Below are 24134 nucleotides of genomic sequence, written 5' to 3' on the forward strand. Positions count from 1 at the left end.
CAATATATACATATATATCAAAGTATGTTCAAAATATATTTACAAAACTTTTAATACATTTTGATGTTTTAAGTTTAATAAGTCAGCTGTCCTTGTTAGTAACCTACAACTAGTTGTCCACAGTTAGATGTACAGAAATAAATCGATAAATATTATCTTGAATCAATCCACGACCCAGTGTATACGTATCTCAGTATTGATCACAACTCAAACTATATATATTTTGGAATCAACCTCAACCCTGTATAGCTAACTCCAACATTCACATATAGAGTGTCTATGGTTGTTCCGAAATATATATAGATGTGTCGACATGATAGGTCGAAACATTGTATACGTGTTTATGGTATCTCAAGATTACATAATATATAATACAAGTTGATTAAGTTATGGTTGGAATAGATTTGTTACCAATTTTCACGTAGCTAAAATGAGTAGTTTTTACCAATTTTGTTTTGCTCGCCATTTATTCGTTTCTAATCCGTTTTGAGTGATTTAAGCGGCCATGGTTTCGTATTGAACTTGAATTTATGAAACTAAACAGAAAAGTTATAGGTTTATAGTCTGAAATACAAGTTACAAGTCGTTTTTGAAAGAGGTAGTCATTTCCGTCGAAAGAACGACATCTTGATGACTGTTTTGAAAAACATACTTTCACTTTGAGTTTAACCATGATTTTTGGATATGGTTTTATGTTCATAAGAAAAATCATTTTCCCAAAAGTATAGCTTTTAAATCAAAGGTTTTCATAGTTTTAATTATCCAAACCAAAACAGCCCCCGGTTGTAACTACGACGGCGTAAATCCGGTTTTATGGTGTTTATCGTGTTTCCGGGTTTTAAATCATTAAGTTAGCATATCATATAGATATAGATCATGTGTATAGTTGATTTTAAAAGTGTAGTTAGAAGGATTAACTTTATTTGCGAACAAGTTTAGAATTAACTAAACTATGTTCTAGTGATTACTAGTTTACCACTTCGAATATGATAGCTTTTTATGTATGAATCGAATGATGTTATGAACATCATTACTACCTTAATTTCCTTGGATAAACCTACTGGAAAAGAGAAAAATGGATCTAGCTTCAACGGATCCTTGGATGGCTCGAATTTCTTGAAGCAGAGTCATGACACGAAAACAAGTTCAAGTAAGATCATCACTTGAAATAAGATTGTTATAGTTATAGAAATTGAACCAAAGTTTGAATATGATTATTACCTTGTATTAGAATGATAACCTACTGTAAGAAACAAAGATTTCTTGAGGTTGGATGATCACCTTACAAGATTGGAAGTGAGCTAGCAAACTTGAAAGTATTCTTGATTTTATGAAACTAGAACTTTTGGAATTTATGAAGAACACTTAGAACTTGAAGATAGAACTTGAGAGAGATCAATTAGATGAAGAAAATTGAAGAATTAAAGTGTTTTTAGGTGTTTTTGGTCGTTGGTGTATGGATTAGATATAAAGAATATGTAATTTTGTTTTCATGTAAATAAGTCATGAATGATTACTCATATTTTTGTAATTTTATGAGATATTTCATGCTAGTTGCCAAACAATGGTTCTCACATGTGTTAGGTGACTCACATGGGCTGCTAAGAGCTGATCATTGGAGTGTATATACCAATAGTACATACATCTAAAAGCTGTGTATTGTACGAGTACGAATACGGGTGCATACGAGTAGAATTGTTGATGAAACTGAACGAGGATGTAATTGTAAGCATTTTTGTTAAGTAGAAGTATTTTGCTAAGTGTCTTGAAGTCTTTCAAAAGTGTATGAATACATATTAAAACATTACATGTATATACATTTTAACTGAGTCGTTAAGTCATCGTTAGTCGTTACATGTAAGTGTTGTTTTGAAACCTTTAGGTTAACGATCTTGTTAAATGTTGTTAACCCAATGTTTATAATATCAAAATAGATTTTAAATTATTATATTATCATGATATTATGATGTACGAATATCTCTTAATATGATATATATACATTAAATGTCGTTACAACGATAATCGTTACATATATGTCTCGTTTCAAAATCATTAAGTTAGTAGTCTTGTTTTTACATATGTAGTTCATTGTAAATATACTTAATGATATGTTTACTTATCATAATATCATGTTAACTATATATATAACCATATATATGTCATCATATATTTTTTACAAGTTTTAACGTTCGTGAATCACCGGTCAACTTGGGTAGTCAATTGTCTATATGAAACCTATTTCAATTAATCAAGTCTTCACAAGTTTGATTGCTTAACATGTTGAAAACACTTAATCATGTAAATAACAATTTCATTTAATATATATAAACATGGAAAAGTTCGGGTCACTACAGTACCTACCCGTTAAATAAATTTCGTCCCGAAGTTTTAAGCAGTTGGAAGTGTTGACGTATCTTCTGGAAATAAGTGTGGATATTTCTTCTTTATCTGATCTTCTCGTTCCCAGGTGAACTCGGGTCCTCTACGAGCATTCCATCGAACCTTAACAATTGGTATCTTGTTTTGCTTAAGTCTTTTAACCTCACGATCCATTATTTCGACGGGTTCTTCGATAAATTGAAGTTTTTTGTTGATTTGGATTTCATCTAACGGAATAGTGAGATCTTCTTTAGCAAAACATCTTTTCAAATTCGAGACGTGGAAAGTGTTATGTACAGCCGCGAGTTGTTGAGGTAACTCAAGTCGGTAAGCTACTGGTCCGACACGATCAATAATCTTGAATGGTCCAATATACCTTGGATTTAATTTCCCTCGTTTACCAAATCGAACAACGCCTTTCCAAGGTTCAACTTTAAGCATGACCATCTCTCCAATTTCAAATTCTATATCTTTTCTTTTAATGTCAGCGTAGCTCTTTTGACGACTTTGGGCGGTTTTGAACCGTTGTTGAATTTGGATGATCTTCTCGGTAGTTTCTTGTATTATCTCCGGACCCGTAATCTGTCTATCCCCCACTTCACTCCAACAAATCGGAGACCTGCACTTTCTACCATAAAGTGCTTCAAACGGCGCCATCTCAATGCTTGAATGGTAGCTGTTGTTGTAGGAAAATTCTGCTAACGGTAGATGTCGATCCCAACTGTTTCCGAAATTAATAACACATGCTCGTAGCATGTCTTCAAGCGTTTGTATCGTCCTTTCACTCTGCCCATCAGTTTGTGGATGATAGGCAGTACTCATGTCTAGACGAGTTCCCAATGGTTGCTGTAATGTCTGCCAGAATCTTGAAATAAATCTGCCATCCCTATCAGAGATAATAGAGATTGGTATTCCATGTCTGGAGACGACTTCCTTCAAATACAGTCGTGCTAACTTCTCCATCTTGTCATCTTCTCTTATTGGCAGGAAGTGTGCTGACTTGGTGAGACGATCAACTATTACCCAAATAGTATCATAACCACTTGCAGTCCTTGGCAATTTAGTAATGAAATCCATGGTAATGTTTTCCCATTTCCATTCCGGGATTTCAGGTTGTTGTAGTAGACCTGATGGTTTCTGATGTTCAGCTTTGACCTTAGAACACGTCAAACATTCTCCTACATATTTAGCAATATCGGCTTTCATACCTGGCCACCAAAAATGTTTCTTAAGATCCTTGTACATCTTCCCCGTTCCAGGATGTATTGATTATCTGGTTTTATGAGCTTCTCTAAGTACCATTTCTCTCATATCTCCAAATTTTGGTACCCAAATTCTTTCAGCCCTATACCGGGTTCCGTCTTCCCGAATATTAAGATGCTTCTCCGATCCTTTGGGTATTTCATCCTTTAAATTTCCCTCTTTTAAAACTCCTTGTTGCGCCTCCTTTATTTGAGTAGTAAGGTTAGTGTGAATCATTATATTCATAGATTTTACTCAAATGGGTTCTCTGTCCTTTCTGCTCAAGGCGTCGGCTACCACATTTGCCTTCCCCGGGTGGTAACGAATCTCAAAGTCGTAATCATTCAACAATTCAATCCACCTACGCTGCCTCATATTCAGTTGTTTCTGATTAAATATGTGTTGAAGACTTTTGTGGTCGGTATATATAATACTTTTGACCCCATATAAGTAGTGCCTCCAAGTCTTTAATGCAAAAACAACCGCGCCTAATTCCAAATCATGCGTCGTATAATTTTGCTCGTGAATCTTCAATTGTCTAGACGCATAAGCAATCACCTTCGTTCGTTGCATTAATACACAACCGAGACCTTGCTTTGATGCATCACAATAAATCACAAAATCATCATTCCCTTCAGGCAATGACAATATAGGTGCCGTAGTTAGCTTTTTCTTCAATAATTGAAACGCCTTCTCTTGTTCATCCTTCCATTCAAATTTCTTCCCTTTATGCGTTAATGCAGTCAAGGGTTTTGCTATTTTGGAGAAATCTTGGATGAATCTTCTGTAATAACCAGCCAAATCCTAAAAATTGACGTATATGCTTCTGAGTTTTTGGGGTTTCCCACTTTTTAATGGTTTCAATCTTTGCCGTGTCCACCTGGATACCTTCTTTGTTCACTATGTGATCGAGGAATTGAACTTCTTCCAATCAAAATGCACACTTTGAAAACTTAGCGTACAGTTTTTCTTTCCTCAATACTTCTAGCACTTTTCTCAAATGTTCTTCGTGCTCTTGATCATTCTTTGTGTAAATAAGTACGTCATCGATGAAAACAATGACAAACTTGTCAAGATATGGCCCACACACTCGGTTCATAAGGTCCATGAACACAGCTGGTGCGTTAGTCAATCCAAACGGCATAACCATAAACTAGTAATGACCATAACGCGTCCTAAAAGCAGTTTTTGGAATATCATCCTCCTTTACTCGCATTTGATGATATCCAGAACGTAAATCGATCTTCGAATAAACCGACGAGCCTTGTAGTTGATCAAATAAGTCGTCAATTCTCGGCAGTGGATAACGGTTTTTGATGGTAAGTTTGTTCAACTCTCTGTAGTCAATACACAACCTAAATGTACCATCCTTCTTCTTGACAAACAAAATAGGAGCTCCCCATGGTGATGTGCTAGGTCGAATGAAACCACGTTCAAACAGTTCTTGCAGTTGGCTTTGCAGTTCTTTCGTCTCGCTGGGTGCGAGTCTATAAAGAGCACGAGCTATTGGTGCAGCTCCTGGTACAAGATCTATTTGAAATTCAACAGATCGATGTGGAGGTAGTCCCGGTAATTCTTTCGGAAATACATCGGGAAATTCTTTTGCGACGGGAACATCATTGATGCTCTTTTCTTCAGTTTGTACTTTCTCGACGTGTACTAGAACATCATAGCAACCTTTTCTTATTAGTTTTTGTGCCTTCAAATTACTAATAAGATGTAGCTTCATGTTGCCCTTTTCTCCGTACACCATTAAGGGTTTTCCTTTTTCTCGTATAATGCGAATTACATTTTTGTAACAAACGATCTCTGCTTTCACTTCTTTCAACCAGTCCATACCGATTATCACATCAAAACTCCCTAACTCTACTGGTATCAAGTCAATCTTAAATGTTTCGCTAACCAGTTTAATTTCTCGATTCCGACATATATTATCTGCTGAAATTAATTTACCATTTGCTAATTCGAGTAAAAATTTACTATCCAAAGGCGTCAATGGACAACTTAATTTATCACAAAAAATCTCTACTCATATAGCTTCTATCCGCACCCGAATCAAATAAAACGTAAGCAGATTTATTGTCAATAAGAAACATACCCGTAACAAGCTCCGGGTCTTCCTGTGCCTCTACCGCATTAATATTGAAAACTCTTCCGCTGCCTTGTCCATTCGTGTTCTCCTGGTTTGGGCAATTTCTAATAATGTGGCCCGGTTTTCCACATTTATAACAAACTACATTGGCATAACTTGCTCCGACACTACTTGCTCCGCCATTACTCATTCCGACACTATTTGTTCCTTTCGTTCTGTTAATCCCTGGTCCATAGACCTCACACTTCGCCGCGCTATGACCATTTCTTTTACACTTGTTGCAAAATTTGGTGCAGAACCCCGAGTGATACTTTTCACACCTTTGGCATAGCTGCTTCTGATTGTTGTTGTTGTTGCGGTTGTTATTGTTGTTGGGATGATTGTTGTAGTTGCTGTTGTTGTTGTTGTTGTTGTTGTTGTTGTTGTTGTTGGGCAGTTTTTTGTAGTTGCGATAAATGTTGCGATTGTTGGGATAATTGTTGCGATTATTATTGTAATTGTTGTTGTTGTTGTATTGGTAATTCTTATCACCGTTTTCCTCCCACTTTCTTTTGACTTGCTTCACATTGGCCTCTTCAGTCGTCTGTTCTATAATTCTTTCCTCAATCTGGTTCACTAGTTTGTGAGCCATTCTACATGCCTGTTGTATGGAGGCGGGCTCGTGTGAACTTATATCTTCTTGGATTCTTTCCGGTAATCCTTTCACAAATGCGTCGATCTTCTCTTCCTCATCTTCGAACGCTCCCGGACACAATAGGCACAATTCTGTGAATCGTCTTTCGTATGTGGTAATATCAATTCCTTAGGTTCGTAACCCTCTAAGTTCTGTCTTGAGCTTATTGACCTCGGTTCTGGGACGGTACTTCTCGTTCATCAAGTGCTTGAATGCTGACCACGGTAGTGCGTACGCATCATCTTATCCCACTTGCTCTATATAGGTATTCCACCATGTTAACGCAGAACCTGTGAAGGTATGCGTAGCGTACTTCACTTTGTCCTCTTCAGTACACTTACTTATGGCAAACACCGATTCAACCTTCTCGGTCCACCGTTTTAATCCGATCGGTCCTTCGGTTCCATCAAATTCCAAAGGTTTGCAGGCAGTGAATTCTTTGTAGGTGCATCCTACACGATTTCCTGTACTGCTAGATCCAAGGTTATTGTTGGTATGTAGCGCAGCCTGTACTACGGCTATGTTTGAAGCTAGAAAAGTACAGAATTCCTCTTCATTCATATTCACGGTGTGTCGAGTAGTCGGTGCCATTTCCTTCAAAATAGTCAAATGGAACAAGTTAATCATACATAATATTAAGAGTAGTTAATAGTATTTCGTCGCATAATATGAACTCATTTATAAAAGCTTTTTCTTCATATTAGCATTTTATAAGTTTAAATTCGGGTAGTACTTACCCGTTAAGTTCATACTTAGTAGCTAATATACAATTCAACTACTACAATTCTATATGAAAAACTGATTATAATAATATTTCGCGTTCAAACTTTTATACAATATTTTACAAACTTACAATACCGCTTATTTTACATAAAGCATGAAAAATAGCACACAATAACTTTGATACAAGATCGTTGTGAAGATAATTCTAGCTAGTACATAAGTCGTTCAGCAAAGGCAATAAAGACACGTAATTCATACGTCCAGAAACAAGTCATGCATTCTGGTTTTACTAGGACTACTTCCCATCCTTGGTCTTGTGGAACATAACCGTTATGGCCGTTGATAAGACAGCGTGTTGTAATGTCGTCAAAGGGACGAGGGTTACGTAATGACCAACAGTCTCGTAATAACCTAAAAACCTCATTTCTTACCCCAATTAGCGACTCCGTCACTTGTGGGAACGTTTTGTTTAATAGTTGTAGCCCGATGTTCTTTTTCTCACTTTGGTGAGAAGCGAACATTACTAACCCGTAAGCATAGCATGCTTCTTTATGTTGCATGTTAGCCGCTTTTTTCTAAATCATGAAGTCCTATATTCGGATACATTGAGTCAAAATAATTTCTTAACCCGTTGCGTAAAATAGCATTTGGGTTCCCCGCAATATATGCATCAAAGTAAACACATCGTAACTTATGGGTTCCCCAATGTGATATCCCCCATCTTTCAAACGAAAGTCTCTTATAAACCAAGACATTCTTGGAACGTTCTTCGAATGTCTTACAAACTGATTTCGCCGTAAATAGTTGTGCCGAAGAATTCTGACCGACTCTAGACAAGATTTCATCAATCATGTCTCCGGGTAGGTCTCTTAAAATATTGGGTTGTCTATCCATTTTGTGTTTTTATACTGTAAAATAGACAAGAGTTAGATTCATAAAAAAAAATACTTATTAATACAAGCAATTTTTACATATATCATAAAGCATAAGCACACTATATTACATATATTACACCACACGAATACAACTATCTTATTCCGACTCGCTCGTTTCTTCTTCTTCGGTTTTGGTTCGTTTTGCCAAGTTTCTAGGGATATATGATGTTCCCCTAATACGAGCTGTCGTTTTCCACAACGGTTTAGAAAAACCTGGTGGTTTAGAGGTTCCCGGGTCATTGTTACAACTTAAGGGCTTCGGGGGTTGACGATACATATAAAGTTCATCGGGGTTGGAATTAGATTTCTCTATTTTTATGCCTTTTCCCTTATTATTTTCTTTTGCTTTTTTAAATTCAGTTGGGGTAATTTCTATAACATCATCGGAATTCTCGTCGGAATCCGATTCATCGGAGAATTGGTAATCCTCCCAATATTTTGCTTCCTTGGCGGAAACACCATTGACCATAATTAACCTTGGTCGGTTGGTTGAGGATTTTCTTTTACTTAACCGTTTTATTATTTTCCCCCACCGGTTCTATTTCTTCATCCGGTTCCGATTCTTCTTCCGGTTCCGATTCTTCTTCCGATTCCGACTCTTCTTCCGGTTCCTCTTCGGGAACTTGTGAATCAGTCCACGAATCATTCCAATTTACATTTGACTCTTCATTATTATTAGGTGAGTCAATGGGACTTGTTCTATAGGTAGACATCTATCACATAATATCAAACGCGTTAAGAGATTAATATATCACATAATATTCGCATGTTAAAAATATATAGTTTCCAACAAAATTTGTTAAGCAATCATTTTTCAAGTAAACACGGTCGAAGTCCAGACTCACTAATGCATCCTAACAAACTCGATAAGACACACTAATGTAAAATTCTGGTTCTCAAAGACCAACGCTCTGATACCAACTGAAATGTCCCGTTCTTATTGATTAAAAACGTTGCATATTAATTGATTTCGTTGCGAGGTTTTGACCTCTATATGAGACATTTTTCAAAGACTGCATTCATTTTTAAAACAAACCATAACCTTTATTTCATAAATAAAGGTTTAAAAAGCTTTACGTAGATTATCAAATAATGATAATCTAAAATATCCTGTTTACACACGACCATTACATAATGGTTTACAATACAAATATGTTACATCGAAATCAGTTTCTTGAATGCAATTTTAACACAATTTCATACAAACATGGACTCCAAATCTTGTCCTTATTTTAGTATGCAACAGCGGAAGCTCTTAGTATTCACCTGAGAATAAACATGCTTTAAACGTCAACAAAAATGTTGGTGAGTTATAGGTTTAACCTATATATATCAAATCGTAACAATAGACCACAAGATTTCATATTTCAATACACATCCCATACATAGAGATAAAAATCATTCATATGGTGAACACCTGGTAACCGACATTAACAAGATGCATATATAAGAATATCCCCATCATTCCGGGACACCCTTCGGATATGATATAAATTTCGAAGTACTAAAGCATCCAGTACTTTGGATGGGGTTTGTTAGGCCCAATAGATCTATCTTTAGGATTCGCGTCAATTAGGGTGTCTGTTCCCTAATTCTTAGATTACCAGACTTAATAAAAAGGGCATATTCGATTTCGATAATTCAACCATAGAATGTAGTTTCACGTACTTGTGTCTATTTTGTAAATCATTTATAAAACCTGCATGTATTCTCATCTCAAAAATATTAGATTTTAAAAGTGGGACTATAACTCACTTTCACAGATTTTTACTTCGTCGGGAAGTAAGACTTGGCCACTGGTCGATTCACAAACCTATAATAATATATACATATATATCAAAGTATGTTCAAAATATATTTACAAAACTTTTAATACATTTTGATGTTTTAAGTTTATTAAGTTAGCTATCCTCGTTAGTAACCTACAACTAGTTGTCCACAGTTAGATGTACAGAAATAAATCGATAAATATTATCTTGAATCAATCCATGACCCAGTGTATACGTATCTCAGTATTGATCACAACTCAAACTATATATATTTTGGAATCAACCTCAACCCTGTATAGCTAACTCTAACATTCACATATAGAGTGTATATGGTTGTTCCGAAATATATATAGATGTGTCGACATGATAGGTCAAAACATTGTATACGTGTTTATGGTATCTCAAGATTACATAATATACAATACAAGTTGATTAAGTTATGGTTGGAATAGATTTGTTACCAATTTTCACGTAGCTAAAATGAGTAGTTTTTACCAATTTTGTTTTGCTCGCCATTTATTCGTTTCTAATCCGTTTTGAGTGATTTAAGCGGCCACGGTTTTGTATTGAACTTGACTTTATGAAACTAAACAGAAAAGGTATAGGTTTATAGTCGGAAATACAAGTTACAAGTCGTTTTTGAAAGAGGTAGTCATTTCCGTCGAAAGAACGACATCTTGATGACTGTTTTGAAAAACATACTTTCACTTTGAGTTTAACCATGATTTTTGGATATGGTTTTATGTTCATAAGAAAAATCATTTTCCCAGATGTATAGCTTTTAAATCAAAGTTTTTCATAGTTTTAATTATCCAAACCAAAACAGCCCCCGGTTGTAACTACGACGGCGTAAATCCGGTTTTATGGTGTTTATCGTGTTTCCGGGTTTTAAATCATTAAGTTAGCATATCATATAAATATATATCATGTGTATAGTTTATTTTAAAAGTGTAGTTAGAAGGATTAACTTTATTTGCGAACAAGTTTAGAATTAACTAAACTATGTTCTAGTGATTACTAGTTTACCACTTCGAATATGATAGCTTTTTATGTATGAATCGAATGATGTTATGAACATCATTACTACCTTAAGTTCCTTGTATAAACCTACCGGAAAAGAGAAAAATGGATCTAGCTTCAACGGATCCTTGGATGGCTCGAAGTTCTTGAAGCAGAATCATGACACGAAAACAAGTTCAAGTAAGATCATCACTTGAAATAAGATTGTTATAGTTATAGAAATTGAACCAAAGTTTGAATATGATTATTACCTTGTATTAGAATGATAACCTACTGTAAGAAACAAAGATTTCTTGAGGTTGGATGATCACCTTACAAGATTGGAAGTGAGCTAGCAAACTTGAAAGTATTCTTGATTTTATGAAACTAGAACTTTTGGAATTTATGAAGAACACTTAGAACTTGAAGATAGAACTTGAGAGAGATCAATTAGATGAAGAAAATTGAAGAATTAAAGTGTTTGTAGGTGTTTTTGGTCGTTGGTGTATGGATTAGATATAAAGGATATGTAATTTTGTTTTCATGTAAATAAGTCATGAATGATTACTCATATTTTTGTAATTTTATGAGATATTTCATGCTAGTTGCCAAATGATGGTTCCCACATGTATTAGGTGACTCACATGGTCTACTAAGAGCTGATCATTGGAGTGTATATACCAATAGTACATACATCTAAAAGCTGTGTATTGTACGAGTACGAATACGGGTGCATACGAGTAGAATTGTTGATGAAACTGAACGAGGATGTAATTGTAAGCATTTTTGTTAAGTAGAAGTATTTTGCTAAGTGTCTTGAAGTCTTTCAAAAGTGTATGAATACATATTAAAACATTACATGTATATACATTTTAACTGAGTCGTTAAGTCATCGTTAGTCGTTACATGTAAGTGTTGTTTTGAAACCTTTAGGTTAACGATCTTGTTAAATGCTGTTAACCCAATGTTTATAATATCAAAAGAGATTTTAAATTATTATATTATCATGATATTATGATGTACGAATATCTCTTAATATGATATATATATACATTAAATGTCGTTACAACGATAGTCGTTACATATATGTCTCGTTTCAAAATCATTAAGTTAGTAGTCTTGTTTTTACATATGTAGTTCATTGTTAATATACTTAATGATATGTTTACTTATCATAATATCATGTTAACTATATATATAACCATATATATGTCATCATATATTTTTTACAATTTTTAACGTTCGTGAATCACAGGTCAACTTGGGTGGTCAATTGTCTATATGAAACCTATTTCAATTAATCAAGTCTTCACAAGTTTGATTGCTTAACATGTTGGAAACACTTAATCATGTAAATAACAATTTCATTTAATATATATAAACATGGAAAAGTTCGGGTCACTACAACAATATTCTTCATCATCATCTTATCTTAAATATTCTATGATTTCATCGTATCTTCCATTATAAATATCTTCCATATTTCTGAAGATATTTTTTTATAACCATTCTTATCTGAAATCATTCATCTCTTCGCGCTATCTGTGTTACATCATGAAAGAAACTATTTTAGTTTCTAAAATCTAAAAAATTCAAAAAAATAGATGTTTTGAAGTAATGTTGGGAATTGAAGCATGAGTTAGTATAATATAATGACACTTGATCAGCGTGATTATATTACAGTAAGTCATGCTGAGTTTCTAATGAAACGTGATAAAGGTTCACAGATCACACCCTCATCATGAACCATGTTACATAACTCTTTCATTCTATTTAATCTCTAAATATATCAAGAAAATACTTTTCTTGATGATTCGGTCTTTTCCAGATATTTTGGTAATTTGACAAATCAAGATCGTGCCATTACAATTTATTTCTTAGAACATTAACTATGTTCATTCCGAAATGTATAGCTACAAATTCTGGACCATTATTCGCTTGACTTGAAGTCGGGAAGGAAAAACGAAAGCACGGAGCTCCTAAATATAAGGGAAAATATAAAGCCTGACAACAAAACATATATTACAAACCGTGTATATCAATGCGTATAGAAATATAAAGACACGGGAGAATGAAAAATACTATAACCCCAAGGTAATAGTAGAAGAAAATAACTTCCTCTGGTGGCAGATGAAAAAGAAGAATGAAGGATACGATAGCCAAGAAAATATCAAGAATCAGAACTGGATTAAGCATTTCACAATCTTTTGGAAGTATGAAAAAAGGAAGAAGATGTAGGAGTGGTGAAAATAATGAAACGGAAGTGGTTAATTTATAGCAAAATATCATACATAACAATCGAGGCAGATTACGCATTTAAAGGAAATCTTAATTTCCTTAAATTTCAAAGAATCAAATCTTATTTAGATTATGAAGATTTTCTATTCCTTAAATTCCGGAAATCAATCGTAACTACGTCAAAAGTTAAGAGGAATCTCTATTCTTTCATTTCACTCTTTTACGATAACTTCTCTCATACGCTTCGAGAAATCGGATTGTTTTATCCATATTATTCAACGGTGATAAAATTCTATTTATCAACTCATATTCGTCATGAAAACATTTTTATTGTTAGCCATGACGACCTCACTTAAATTTTGGGATGAAATTTCTTTAACGGGTAGGTACTGTGATGACCCGGAAATTTTTGACCAAATTTAAACTTTATCTTTAAATGATTTAAAGTTTTCGACACGGTAAGCAAAGTCTGTAATGTTGAGTCTCAAAGTTTTGGAACTATATTCATGTAATCAATTATTCTTTGACTGTTCTCGAAGATTCACGAACAATATATATATAACTTAATGTGCATATATATATATATATATATATATATATATATATATATATATATATATATATATATATATATATATATATATGATTTCAAGTTATTTAGTAAACGATAGTAACATTCGATTATTGATTCGATTGATATTTAGATAAGTTAACTAAAACGTTTAAGATGAACCAGTAAAACACTAATTTGCTACGGTATTTTCGAATTGCTACAGTACCAGAAAAGCTACAGTGTTTTCGAAAATCACTATTTGCTACAGTAAAAAAACTTTGCCACGGTAACTTTGCTACAGTAAAACACTATTTCAAAATGAAAATGTATATGTATATACTACGAGACGATGATTTATAGAAGTAAATCACCAAAACACTCGAAAGTTTAAGATACACTATGAATGATATAATTTAGGGATAATTTAAGGCTATATTTTGACAAAGGTACGTGTTCCAAAATGTAAATTACAAGTTTTCTCAGCGTACGAAGGGACACTCGAAAAACCAGAACCGGGACATAAGTCGAGTGACGACGTACGACTTATCAGAACAAAAATTACAAGTCAACTATGCACGTGAATTTAATATAATATATAATTAATTATATAAATTAAATATATTATATATAATATATAAATATGTCGACAAACTAGAAGTTAAACAATTGTGAGCTGTCCCAGGGTGCCATGCGATCGCATGGCCTTGAAGCACAAATCCCATGAGATCGCATGAGGTACTTTTTCAGGCCAGATCCTATAAAACGCGAAGTCTGGTACCAGTTTTATTTACTTATATCTCTCGTCTCAATTTCTCTATTATTATTATTATTATTATTATTATTATTATTATTATTATTATTATTATTATTATTATTATTATTATTATTATTATTATTATTATTAATATTATTATTAATCATAATATTATTAGTAGTATTATTATTAATTAGTATTATACATAAAATACTACGACGAGGTCATGAGCATGTCACTTTCAAAATAGTTTTTCGAGTGGGATAGAGCTAAGGAAACTATGGGTTATAGCTATGGAGGTTATGGGTAACGTTCATGGGTATTGTTCGCAAGTCAGACCTAGTGTTTATCATCTCTGTTGCGTCTACGTACTTTCCTACAATATTGAATCACAATATTGATACGTTGAGATCTACGATTATTTGGTAATCCGAGTTTCAGTCACATTTTGGTGAACGACTTTATATGCTGCTAAGGTGAGTTTCATTTGCTCCCTTTTTAATTGCTTTTGCAATCTATATTCTTGGGCTGAGAATACATGCAATTTATTTTAAACGCAATGGATACAAGTACATACTAAATTCTACACTGAGTTTAAACCGAAAATCCCTTAGCTTTGGTAACTAGTAACTGCCAATTATAAGAACTGGTGGGCGCGAGTAGTAGTATATGTATCCATAGGGCTTGATATCCCCGTTCGAGCTAGAACACTAGCCTTTTAACGGACGTATGCTATTTGAGAAGCGTACACGTTGGTTTGCGTGTATTATTAAGATGATTATATAAAGGGTATAAATTATATATACATTATGTTTAGTTACCAGGGTGCTCAATTTTGTAGAATATTTTGATAAACGTTTCTGGATGAAACAACTGAAAACTTGTGATTCACCTTTATATACAGATTATGCGCAATATTAAAACTATGAACTCACCAACCTTTGTGTTGACACTTTTAAGCATGTTTATTCTCAGGTTTCTAGAAGTCTTCCGTTGTCTGCATATACGTTATACAAGCTATGTCCATGGAGTCATACATGCTTTATTCAAGAAAACTTTGCATTCACAAAATCATCACCATGTATCTTATTTTGACTGCATTATCAACGGATGTAGTATTGTAAACTATTATATACAGTGATTGTCTATACGTAGAAATCATCAGACTTCAAAAACCTTGGATTTATATATATTCATTTATGGTGTGCCTTTTCAAAAGAATGCAATGTTTACAAAACGTATCATATAGAGGACAAATACCTCGCAATGAAATCAATTAATGACGTGTTCGTCTAGATGGATTTGGAAAGGTCGTCACAGATTTCAACATCATTGTCTTCTCTTCAGAGATAGAGGTTGTGCTCTTCTCGGATAGCCATAATTCGTTCTGTTAAGCGTAGCGAAAAATCAATTGTTGATTTATGGATGGCTTCGAGAGTATCTTCAAATTCATCGGTGTCATTGATGAAGGTTATCATGGCTGCGTGTGTGGATATAACCGGAATCCGATCTGAAGAAGAGTCCGGCTCCCCTTGATCTAGTTCGGTTGGAGAGTGTGAGTTATTCAGAATGTCTTCATGTTGTTCTCCCTCATCATCATCGGTGTATTGTTCTTCTGAGGATGCGTCTGATGAACGGGTTTCTTCAGTATTCTGATTCTCCACTTTGATACTTGCAGGATCAATCTCTATGTCCTTAACCTCAGCCTTGTCAGTCTTCTTCTTGAAGCGAATGATTAAAATGTGAACTTCCTTCTCAAGCCTCATTAATTCTTCATGACGCTTAATGCTTAGAGTGGGTATTGTCGCAGTTTCTTTTACGTCTTCCATTTCCTCTTCCTCTTCAGATTCCTCCTCTTCCTCTATTTCTTCGCTGGGATCCTCTTCTTCCATTTCTGGTTCTACTACATGCTGTGATTCGACAACCATCTCGATATCATCGGCTGGTGGTGTAGACTCGTCATCGGAAGTGATCCGTCTGATGGAAATAGCAAACATATCTGCCTGTCCAGAAGGATCAGTTGGTCGGTCAATTTTGAAGGTAACGCTCTCCCCATGTGATCGTAAGATCAAGGTTTGATTGTACACATCAATGACAGTCCTAGCCGTATTCATGAAAGGTCTTCCTAACACTACTGGTGTATGTAGGTCTTCCTTAATTTCCATTACTACAAAATCCGTAGGATACAAGAATTTGTCAACTTTCACCAAGAAGTTCTCAACTATGCCCTTAGGATATCGAATTGTGTGATCGGCAAGTTGGATTGTCATTTTAGTTGGTGACAAGTCTTCTAACTCTAATCTCTTATAGAGAGAGTAGGGGATTAGGTTGATACTCGCTCCCAAATCTGCTAGCGCATGAATGGTTCCAGATTGGTAGATTGAACACAGGAAAACAAATCGGCCCGTATCTCCTAGCTTTGGTGGTAGAGAGTTCCTGAGTAATGCAGAGCATTCTTCACTCAGTGGAATTTTGCTAGAATCTGGTATCCTCTTCTTTGTAGAAAAAAGCCTTCGAATGTATCTCTTTTGGTTTGGGACCTTGGACATAATGTCCAGAAATCTTCCATCAAGTTTGAAGGAATTAAGCTTGGATGGTTCTTCTTGTAGCCTTCCAGGATAGGGTACACGAACTGGAGTTTCAGGGGTCAGCTTCTGAGTATATGTCGATTTATTCTTGAGCCTAGCTGACCTTCTCCGTAGTTCTTCCTCTGAGATTACGGAATTTATTTGCTTTGCTTCTTCTATGTGGGGATTTTGGATAGTATTACTTGGTAACCTTCCCTGCGGTCGGGTTTCAAGGCGTTATGATAACTGCCCGAGCTGCATTTCCAGACTTTTGAGCAGAGCCAATTGATTTCTCATTAGTATCTCCGTATGATCTTGCATGGCTGCAGTTCTCTGATTTAGTTGTTGTTGTCCTTGAATGAACTGAGTCAACTGATCATCAGCTCCGAGAGTGGGGTTAGTTGCTTTTGTAATCTAGGTGGTAGGGGAATTTTCCTCGACTGGTGAACCAATGAGTAGAAGTGGTTGATCATAGGTCAATTGAGATTGTTGGGCTGGATAAAGTGGATAGCGATAACGAAAAGGTTGATTGCTTCGCTGAAATTGATTAACCCTAGGTTGTTGATTGAATTCGGGATTTGGTGGACAAGATGGGTATTGGACGTAACAGACTGAACCGTCAGGGTTTTTGTACTCAACTTGATATTCTTCGGTAGGTTACGGGTTGGTATAATTAACACAAGCCTGAGCTTGGTTGACCTGCTGCGGCTGCGTCTTCAATTCTTCGAGTTGTTTAGCGAGAGATTCCATCTTATCCGTGAGGGATTTGATGGCCTCTGTTTGATTGTTAAGTGTAGAGAGTGGGGCAGATGATGAAGTTGTTTCACCACTGTTACAGTCATGATGATGCATTGTCATCTTCTCGAGCAATTCCCATGCTTCGTCTGCGGTTTGGTTCATCAGATTCCCTTGAGCTGCTGCATCGATTGTCGTCCTATGATTTACCGTAAGACCATTGTAGAAGGTACAGATTTAGGCTGACCGTTCTAGCTGGTGATTAGGGCATTTCTTCAGCAGGGTTTTGAATCGCTCCCATGCAGTGTAAAGAGATTCATCATAACTTTGTTTAAAGTTAATGATGTCATTCTTTAATTTGATTTGTTTAGAAGGAGGGAAATATTTGGTTAGAAATTTAGTAGCCATCTCCGTACACGACGTGATGGAATCTTTTTCCAGTCCTTCGAACCAGGTTTGAGCATGATGAGTGAGAGAATAGGGGAATAAGTATAGCCGGACTATATCTTGTCCTATCCCTGGTTGTTTTTAGGAGTTCGAAAGAGATATGAATTTATCAAGGTGAGAATTAGGATCGTCATTCGGTAATCCATGAAATTGACAGCTATTTTGAATGAGCTGGATGATGTGATGTTTTAACTCGAACGAGTGTCCTTGAATCTCCGGAAATCTGATCGGTCCTCCTCGACCTTCAATCGAGGGTTTGGTATCTTCTGCTAAAGTAACGCGTAACGCCATTCGATTTCTGATTCGTGCTTCCTTATGTGCTTTAGAGATTATTGCGTTTAGATCAGGTATGAATAACAACGGCCCTGGTCTAGATCGGGTTTGGGTCATACACTGGGTATGCCTTTTTGTTTTTAATTTTTAGCAAATAAACTAAATTTCTAAAGTAATCTAACGTAAACTAAACTAGTCTAAGGTAGTCTAATTCTAAAGTAATCTAATTCTAAGGTAATCTAACTTAATTAACTAACTATCCTATGGTTGAATATGTTTTTGGTTCTGGCTACTGATTCCCTGGTATTTCGATAACAGAACTCCGCACGAACTATTCAACAAACTAAGTGGTCAGGCCGACTACGGAGAGGAAGGATCCTTTTGGTCCCAATATAATTGGCGACTGTTCGGAAAATCCAACAATCAAGTCCGTGTATAATTGTCTTTCTTAGACACCACTAAATGCTTGTGAATAAGTTTGATAAAGAGCAGTATTGCCTGATACCAGTTCCCCGGCAGTGGCGCCAAAAACTAGACTCCCCCTTGATATGGCTGAAACAGATGGTTTTATTTGTGCGGTATCGTCAGGCCGCAGCACGCCAGAATCAACCACCAAGGGGGTGGGTACTGTTTTAAATTTATATTTAGCGGGGCCTAAATCGTACTACTCCTTAGTATGATTAAGGGAAGTATGACCTAGAGTCGTATTTTTGAGATATTAGTAGAATCGAACCTATATTTAAGCCTAGGATAGTTAAGACGGAGTAGTGGTTACTTAATTTTGGATTTTCTAATTTATAAGACAGATAAAATAAATTCAATAAAATTCGTAATTCAGATAAGGTTAAAATGAGTGCATACTATGATTTCGTCAGTTATTCTGCCGAGATTATGGAATGATAGCTCATGAATAGGCAGAGACCTTGTATTCATTACACTAGTCCTAAACGCCCCTGTCATAAGACATGTCACTGGATACTGCGTTAGGCTTGAAGATTCTGAATAGACAGTAATGTCCCTTATCCCCGACGCCCGTGCAGTCTGACTACAGGCATACACGTTCATACGGCTCATCCAATTGAGCGACTCGGTTGGGTGACGTATTAACATTCCACAATGGTCTAAACTTTCTTAAGCATAATAGAATACATGGTTTACCATATCCGAGAGACGTGATCTGTTTCAATGCTTTCATTAATGATTGGTTTTAAAAGATAGTTAGGCCCTTAAAAAGAGTTCAACTATAAAGAACACCATGGCCAAGTCAAACTGACTTCCATGAACACGTTCGGTTATCCTAACGGTCCAATCCTTTATGTGTCTAAACAAACAGTTCATTAATTAACTAAGAATCCCTCAAGCGGGGTGCAATGCTTGAGACCGCGTTATGGTGCAGTGTATTAATCAACACTGACCGGGTTCCATGGCCTTACTTAGCAAAGGTACAGCTTACAACAACTGCTGTGCTTCAGCGTGCACGTACGAATTTTATATGCTTGGTGACTACACTAGCACGATCTGGGACCGACAATGTACTAAAGGTCTAGTCAGATGTTTTACTACGAAAGAGTCCTCAGTCAGAATCCAAAGATTGATAGACTTACTACGACCGGTGTGCCTCAGTCGATCTTACATTGTATCCGATAGACTTCTCTTACCAAGGGGTGACACAGATTGTGTACTCTGAATTGGGGTTCGCGACTTCCTAATAACAGAGCCAATAACTACGTTCTATTAGTTGGAAAAGCGATTGAGTTTAAAGCATAATCGGAAAGCATTTCAACAACATACACAGACCATAACATTATTTCGGCATTATAACTGCTTACATTATAGCATACACTAAAGATAACTACTCGCTAATCATGGCAACAATATCACATAACATAATGATAGAAGACATTATATAAAGATAAGGGATAGAAGTACCAGTAGATTAAACGAGTTTCGAATTCAAAAGTGACAACTTCAAGACTCCAGACCGCTCCTCATACAATCTTCGGTGTTCTTCTCTGGGTACTAGGTTTCCCGCACGGAGTTGAAGGCCTTGAGAGTATGACTAATATTGTACAAGAGAGAGAAAGAAGTGAATTGAAGTGTGTGTTGGAATGAATGACAAAGACCCTTTAAATAAGCAAGATTTTTGCCTGTAAATGGCTGGCAGGCCGTTTAGCAGGCCGTTTGCAGGGCCCATTTGATCAGGCAAGCCATTTAACGAGGTCGTTTGATCTGGGCGTTTGGAAGGCCGTTTGCCATACTGGCAGCCCGTTTGGCAAGCGGTTTGGCTTGCTAATTCCCTGGATCGTAACTTGATTTCTTGTCTTTCACTGTTTTAGCTCTAGTTTTAGCTCCAATTCTCTTGATTCTTTTTGCACCATCTTCGTAATTACTTGTTCTTCAATTCTAACTAACGAAGTGAGTATTTTGCCGACAAAGTTCGAATCTTTCTTGTTTTGGGTCCTTAATACCGAGGTGAAAATGTGACTTTTTAGCCGATATCAATGAGCCAATCATTCATGATAAGGTGACTGGCTCCAAATACAAACCAGTGGATCTTACCGATGATGCTGATAATGATGTTGCAAAGGATACCAGTGGTTCTAAACCTTCGGATGAAGGTAAAAATGATGGTGATCACGATGATGAGTCAGATTCTGATCTTCCACCTCCACCACTCCATGGAGGTACTCCTATTGTGGCTGCTAGTGATAGCCCCTCAACCAGTGGATCTGTTAACACTGAGGTGGCTGAGGTTTCTACTCTGGCTGTCTACAGGACAGTTGCCAGAATCACACCTGATATCACCAAAACCATCAGGGAAACCCTTACTGACTGCATGGCTGAAGCTATTAGAAGAGCTGGGTGCATTACAACGTCTACTATTGAAGCTCAACTCAAACAAGTATGTGCCTTTGCAGACTTAGCAGTAGATTCCATTTGCCAACACCATGAGGAAGAAGAGAATCTTAAACAGCGAATCATCTCTCATAATGAATACACTGATCATATTACCTGTCTTCAAGATGAACTTGATGCTGCAAATCAAAGGAACAGATTCCTTAATGAAGAGAACAGGGTACTAGAAGAGAGATTGGAGTCACAAGAAAGACAAATGGCTACCATGATTCCTGCTTCTACTTATGTTACCTTGGTGGAGACAATGCAATGCATGGCTGCTCTACAGGATGATGTTAGAGCAAGTGTTAATCAAATGGCCATGGGTGTTGCAAGGAATGAAGTCAGATCTTCAAACCTATGTCTCAGGCAATATGGTGTTGACCCTGATGCCCATCTATCTCCTGCTGATGCTGACTGGAACAACTTTTCTTTTTCTGTTCCAGAATTAGATAGTGATATTGATGCACGTGTTTCCCCAGATCATCCTTCTGCCCCTGCTGATGACAAAAAGGGGGAGAAGAAATCTAAAAAGCATAAGAAGAGACTACAGACTGAGGGGGAGCATGAGCATGAAAAAGCTCCAAAGCAGTAAAGGAGAGATGGTGATGATGGTGGTGATGTTACTGGTCAAGGTACTGGCTCTAAGCCCAACAACGCTCATACTGAAGCAGGTGTCAAGGCTGCTGGTGAATCTTAACCCAGTGTGCCTACCACATCTGTGGATGATATTGGTTCTGGCAGTAAGCCCAATGATGTTTCTGAACTGGGTGTTGCTGAATCTTTTGTTGTCTCGCAAACGATTGAAAGAAAGATGAAAAGAAAGATGGAGAGGCATCAGAAGAGACAGCAAGGAATTAAATGATGTCTTTAATACAAAATGAGAGGCCTATGATGCTCGTAAAAGACATAGAATTGAGCATAGAAGAAGCCTCGACCCTGAAAAGATGGATATTCATGATGAACTTCTCAGCATAAATAAATACATGAGAGATGCTCTAAAAACAAATGCTAAGTTCATGGTGAAATATGATAAAAAGAAGGTAAAGCTGTATGCTGAGCGAGCAGATAGAATTAAAAGGATGACACCTGAAGAGATGCAAGATTACTTGAATTCTACTGAGTCAGGAGGAGTTAGAACTGATGTATTCATGAAATAGCTGGATGTTATGTTAGAAACTAGCCAATCCTCTCGACCAGCATCGTCTGCTCAGCCAGCTGCACTAAACAGCCAGCAGAAGTCATCAACCTTGATGATGATAATATTGAGGGGGAGTATCTTGCTATTACTCCCTATCTGCCTCCACAGGAACCAGTATCAACAAAAGAACCACCAACTGAACCTAAGCCAATCGATAAACAAAGGGTAAAATCTGCCCCTAAGGAAAGAGCCCTTATTTGATGCAGCTGGTGAAGATACTGCGACAGCTGTGCCAGCTGATACTGATCAGTCAGCTGGTACTGAAGACACAGCAACGAGTGATGTGATTGAAGACCCAACCAGAAGTGTGTTGCTGGGTGTAACAAGTGTTGAAGACCCAACTAAGGTGGATGAGCTGGGTGCTAACCAGGATAATGATTCTGTTGATGCTGTTGACTTCACAGTCTGAGGCAGGGGGAGTTCAACCTTTATTCAATCACCAATACTGCCTGGACTCTTGCTTACTTTGATAGGACATGGGATGAACCTGATTTTAAACCCGTGGGTCCTTCTAGCACAGCAGAATCATTCTTTGAATATCCTCCATCTTCCCCAAAACGTAATGATAAACACACTATTTGGGAAGATGATTCAGTTGCAAAAGAGGAGACTGATTTAAGAAAGATGAATCCAGACGAAAGAGAGGCTTACAGGCTTGAGATCACTTTTCCTAAACTGCTTGAACAAAGAGCAGCTGCCATACCAGAAAGGATACGCCATATCAGATTGTTGTACCATCCACTTGATCAGCAATTCTACATTAATGCCTTGGAATTCGGCATTGAGGTTGGTATGTATCTATACAATAGTGGTCAAAGGCTACATAATGATGAAGAGAAAGCTCTCTTTTATGAGGCTCTGCAGCTGGATATGGACTTAAAGCAATATTGTGATGCCCTAAATACGGATAAGGGCAGGCAATTGATTGCAACAGCAAAATCCCTCAACATTTTGAGGCTTCTAGAAAAAGAAGCTAAGTTGGCTGCTGACAGAAAACAAGAGGCTGCATCCCTCAAGTTAGCTAAAGCCATTGTTAAGGAACAGGATAAGGTATTTGATGAATTAGAAGCTGCTGAGAAGGTACCTGCTGCAACTCCTATTGAAACTGAAAGAACCATTGAATTATATGATTATTTCTTTAGGAGTAAATACACTGATGTGATGACCAAAAGATCTAACCCTGGTAAGATCATCAAGGTGCATAAAGGCACAAAGCGGTCCTTCAGTATCAGTAGGGATAACAATGTTCATGAGAGGGTAGACTACACTGAACTAAGATCCTTAGGATTCAATGAATGGATGGAGATACTGCAGTACTTTATTGTTAAAGGTAAAAGTGGTATTAAAGATACACTGAAGCCTGAACTTCAAGAGCTCTTTAATAAAGCAGTAAAGTATGGGAATGCACCAGTAGTAAATGTAGAAGAGGTTCTCTCTAAAAAGCCTAAAAGGAAGAAGTCTATTGGTGCAGGTCCACAAAGGAGAGATCCCATCATTCTACCCCCTTAAATTCCAGTGTTTGATCCAGATGAGACACCTTACTTATTTCCTGAAGCCTGGGCAGCCGTGAAAGTGAAGGAAGAAGAGCTATCTGGTGATGAACAAGAGAAAGATAAAGATAAAGACAGATAGCCTTCTAGTGATTAATTATATCTTTTG

General features: G+C 36.5%; 1 non-coding gene across 1 annotated transcript; it reads left to right on the forward strand.

Moving 5' to 3' along the window:
- The first annotated feature begins 17912 nt into the window (after nt 1–17912).
- Nucleotides 17913–18019, forward strand: LOC139874101 (small nucleolar RNA R71). The gene has a single exon (XR_011767805.1). It is a non-coding gene; the product is annotated as a small nucleolar RNA R71 (small nucleolar RNA).
- Nucleotides 18020–24134: the final 6115 nt, after the last annotated feature.

The sequence above is a fragment of the Rutidosis leptorrhynchoides genome, chromosome 10 (assembly GCF_046630445.1).
Source record: "Rutidosis leptorrhynchoides isolate AG116_Rl617_1_P2 chromosome 10, CSIRO_AGI_Rlap_v1, whole genome shotgun sequence".
Taxonomy (NCBI): Eukaryota; Viridiplantae; Streptophyta; class Magnoliopsida; order Asterales; family Asteraceae; genus Rutidosis; species Rutidosis leptorrhynchoides.